At 36.7% G+C, this 4,909-nt stretch overlaps 1 long non-coding RNA gene across 1 annotated transcript; it reads right to left on the reverse strand.

Moving 5' to 3' along the window:
- Positions 1-2,552: 2,552 nt before the first annotated feature.
- On the reverse strand, positions 2,553-4,425 carry LOC309715595. Its single transcript, XR_014279233.1, has 4 exons — positions 4,155-4,425; positions 3,591-3,731; positions 3,288-3,369; positions 2,553-2,754 (listed from the first exon to the last, which is right to left on the reverse strand). It is a non-coding gene; the product is annotated as an uncharacterized lncRNA (long non-coding RNA).
- Positions 4,426-4,909: the final 484 nt, after the last annotated feature.

A 4,909-nucleotide genomic window follows, 5' to 3' on the forward strand; every position in this document is an offset into this window, starting at 1 on the left:
AATATCTATATGAGTTGTTAGTTGAAAATTGTCAGACATCTGCGTTGGTTGTGCACTTGGACGGTCACATCATATTTAGCACTGTTTTGCATTTATCAGTTATATTTTTCTAGTTCAGTCATCTCTTTGATGACTAGAACCTTAGCCTGCTCTGGTGTTCCATTTAACTTAATGAATATTTTACAGTCTGACGTCCAAGTTGACTGTATTTTCTTCTGTTTTCTTAATATTCTTGCTTGTCTTGCAATGTCTGCATTTTTCTTGATTAGGTGTTCATTTAAATAAACATTTGTACCTTTTAGCTTTCTTCCTTGCTTGAGCAGTTCTTTTTTCTGTTTTCTATTAACAAAACGAATGATAATGGCAGGTATTTGATTTTTTATTGTGAAATATATTGCATTCTGCTATATAAATTTACTTATTATTGTGAAATATTATTTCATGGTCATTATTTTTCACAATAACAGAGATTATTCCTGAGGCATTTTATTTATTTCCAGCCGTTTTTAGTCCAAAATGACCTTTTTTCAAAGTCAGTCTTTATTTCAAAATCCCGTTTTTCCCGATGGTCTATTTATTTCATAATGCGACTTTTCAGCAGAATGACTTTGTCTGTCAATCAATGTAAGTGGGCTGGACCTTTGCACCTATTGGCTTATCGTTTACCATCGACTAGTTTTCCTGGATACCGGCTCCGCGGACGGCTACTGCAGCTAGCAACAGCGTGCTAGGTCAAAAGTCACGGAGGATGGCGGACTGGTGTGAACTTCAGCCAGTTCTGCTCATTTAAGCAAATCAGATAGAGGGATCATTTACCTGTAGATACTGTTTTGAGTCGTTTAGATGTTTCTGAAATGCTTGGGATGATAATTGCTCTTCAAGATGTTCGCATCGATGACAGCATTGTCAAAGGTTTAAGATCAATTCAGCACCGTGTTCGTTTGGAATACGCCGAGGAAGAACAGTCTTCAAATGTTGGCCGTCCACGTCTAGAAATCCCGGTGCAGCACTCAGGACTTTAGTGCTGTCCGGGATAACCGTCGGGGTAATTGCCGATACATTTTCTGTGTCTCCGAGCACAATTAGGAGGAAAATGACGGAGGATGGTCTAAGGTAAGTTTATGCTGTAATTGAGCACCTGTGTGATTCTGTACACAGCATTGTTTAGGTGTTGACCTTAATTATGACGTTTGACAATGAATTATTATCGCTTACTTTTTTTTGTTACTGTCTAAAGTGGGGCAGCTACGGCTAAAGCTATCGGCGACTGGGGTCAGTGGAGCCTGTAGGAACCTTTTACACAGAGAGTAGACCCACCAGCTTTCCACAGTCTACTTACTTATCACATCTTGTTAGACAGCAGGGTCATTAGTGCTTTAAATAGTACATAGTTGAATGTTTCATTGCTGTTTGCAGTTGATTGTTCTCTGATAACGCATAACAAGGTTGATGTTAAATAGCGAGTTTATTGAAATGGTTTTGTCTATTTCAGCAGCATTATAGATATCATACTTTCTCTGGTGTCTTCGGTAAAGCTAAAACAAGAATACATTTACATCCTTGGTTCTTTCAGCATTAATTGGAAAACTTTGAGATTTGCTGTGCGCCTCCCAAGCCATTCTCTTTTATCCCACCTGTCAGGTATAGATGGCAATACTTTAAACAAAGTTAAATTTGTTATACCTGAAGAGAACCAATCCTGACCTAGAATGGGTGAATGAATAATTAGTTGGTAGCCAATGCCTAAGCAACTCACATAGGCCCTGGCAGACTCAATAAGTCCATCTAGGAACAGCTGCAGGAAACACCTCTTCAGTTTAGATTTAAAACATGTGCATGCTCTTTCAGGTTGATGAGGATTATGGTGTGGACTGGACAGGACAACATAATCGCTGCCCATCAAATGAGATCACCATTCCTGAGATTCAGCTCCCAGATGCACTGAATGAACAAGACCCTGCTGTGCTACCAATACTTCAAAATCACTTGTAGAAAGACATTATTACATTTAATCAGTTTCTATGTCAGGAGGATTTTTTTTTTTTTAAATTTCTACAGCTTTGTAGCTAATACTGACTCAAAACAGCATAACCAATTTCATTTTCAACAAAACAGTGAGTGGCTATAAAACAGGATTTGTTTTATACAGCTGTCACTTTAATGATATTCATTTCTTGGTTGGATATACAGTACATGTCAACTCTGAGCAGATTTAATACAATGAACACAGAGTAGTGTAACATCTTAATTCAAATAATTTTTTCTAGAAATTTTTTTTGTATCAGTAGCGAGTATAAACAAAACATATTGTGTAATTTATAATGTACAGTGAACAACTGATTTTGATATCTGAACTCTTCATCAGTTTATATTAAAAAAGCCATAAATGCACACCTGTACTCTGTATTTTTCACTGTCAAGTGTATTAAAAAGAACTAGAACTCACTAGATTGTCCGTTTCTTTGAACACCGAGTACAGTAATGTGATGCAAGAAAGAAGAAATGGTCTAATCTTACCATGTGGTTATGGAATCAATCGTAAACCAGACCAAAACCTGAGTCAGTAGAGTTGAGACACACCTGAATGTCCATTAGAAATGACTCATAGGTACAGTAGTGTGCAGGAAGACGTAGTACTTCAAAACCGGTGGAAGACTTTGGAAGATTGCTGTTGACCACTTCCACAGTCATTTCTCGGCAAGACTTCCCATCCTGTCCAAAACTTGATGAGGGCTTTTTGTTGTGCACAAGATGCTGCAACAGAAGATTGTTTTAAACTATAATGACATCCTATATTCATTATTTTGAATCTTTTATGGAGAAATACCATAAAGATGACCACTTACATACAGGGCACCAGACATTTTTGCCCCACTCAAATTGCTGTTGTAGCTTTTATAGATATTTTTATGTTAACAAAGCTAAAAGTAGTCTACATACAATTCTAGTGCAACTGATAATGCCACCACTCTTATGTATTGCATGGAGCAAATAACAAAACAAAATTATACTATAGCGTAGAGCTAGGCGATAGAACGATAACGATATGTATTGCGAAATAACTTTTTCTCAATAGAAAAATTAAACTATTGCGATAGACCTCACCACTCTTGTCCTTTTTATAAAAAAATAAATAAAAATAAATATCGTGATATGAAAAAATCTCATATCGCCCAGCTCTACTATAGTGTACTTTGTTAATGACCCAAGATCACTGGACTGTATGTAATTTACCAAAGTATAATCAGAGAAAACCAATGGCAAAATACCTATCGCAGCAGACTTACCATTTTCAATGAAGGACCGAAGGTAACCTGCCACTCTGCATTTATCCTCGAGAGCATTCCTCTTCTTCCTCATCTTCATCTTCTGTGGCAGGCCACAGTCATTTTATAGCTTTACTTATCTTGTAGTCTTAAGAGCATCAGCAACATTAGGTGTATTTTTATTAAATGTAACCCAGCTGTTCAACTAACCCACGCATACAAAACAGTATATTGGTGTTTTGTGTCAACAATTAATGTTCATCCTTCATAAGTTAACCAAATAGCTTTACTATTCAGATGTTAAAAGATGTGACCTGACCTTACCTCACAACAGGGAGCAGTCTCTGATTCCCTTGGTAAGAAAGGAGGAATGATGTCTGATCTTTCTGTCAGAAGCGGCCATACCATGGTTTCCTTAAGCCCTTTCCTCAGCTGCTTGACTTGACGACTTGTTTGTGTTATGACCTACAACTCTGAGACCAAACCAAAACTGAAGTTGGAGTCTGTAAAGTGACACACACTTTAAATGTTAAATATTTAAAGAACATCCACTGTACTAGTAAAAGCATTTTCAAATTATACCCACTTACAAAATCACTACGTTGAACTAAAATTGCTTTCTTTTCTTTCACATAGATTACTTGTCTTCCATATTAGCACAGAAGATAAGCCACTTTAAAACAGTCATGAATAACTATTACCTACAACAATGTAAATAGTAATACAGACATTAACCCAGAAGACAATTATTTTCTCTTACCTAATTTATAGAATTCTTTGCTATGATAAAAAACAGTATTAAAAAAAATCTGTGACTAAACTGATTAAAAAGCTCATTTTTGCCAGACAGACAGACTAACCAAGCAATGATAACATATCGTTACTTACCCTGAACAGCGTTTCGTGGAGTGGAGCTAGCTGTGATAGCGTTAGCATTTGCTAACGTTAACACTGTGCGGTTGTGATGAGAACTTGGACCAGGGACCACTTCATCTCCAGTACACTGCTGCAATACGCAGACTGAGGTGAAGACGTTCAATCTAAGCGGTTAGCAAGTTCTCTGAGTAACTCAGAAACGGACTTGTTTCCTGCAGCCATGCCCTTCACAAGAATTGATACACCTGTAACGTTATTCGCGCCCAGTGTTTTGCATTTGTCGGTGCCTTAAGTTTATTTTGAGCTGCATACTGCCGCCAGCTGCATAGGAGACGCATTGCACCATTAAACCTAAATCGACAATTCATGTGCTATTACTTATGTCTGAGTAAAGGAGCAACCAATCACACAACTGGCTCCGCCCTGTCTTTCTTGATTGACAGACAAAGTCATTCTGCTGAAAAGTCGCATTATGAAATAAATAGACCATCGGGAAAAACGGGATTTTGAAATAAAGACTGACTTTGAAAAAAGGTCATTTTGGAATATAAACGGCTGGAAATAAATAAAATGCCTCAGGAATAATCTCTGTTATTGTGAAAAATAATGACCATGAAATAATATTTCACAATAATAAGAAAATTTATATAGCAGAATGTAATATGTTTCACAATAATGAGCATTGTTTTCAAAATGTGTTCCATTATTTCACAATATCATTCTCACATTACATATCTGTGTCTTATTTATTCACATAGTTATTTATT

Source organism: Aulonocara stuartgranti (genome assembly GCF_965226115.1).
Source record: "Aulonocara stuartgranti genome assembly, chromosome: 10".
NCBI classification, from domain to species: Eukaryota; Metazoa; Chordata; class Actinopteri; order Cichliformes; family Cichlidae; genus Aulonocara; species Aulonocara stuartgranti.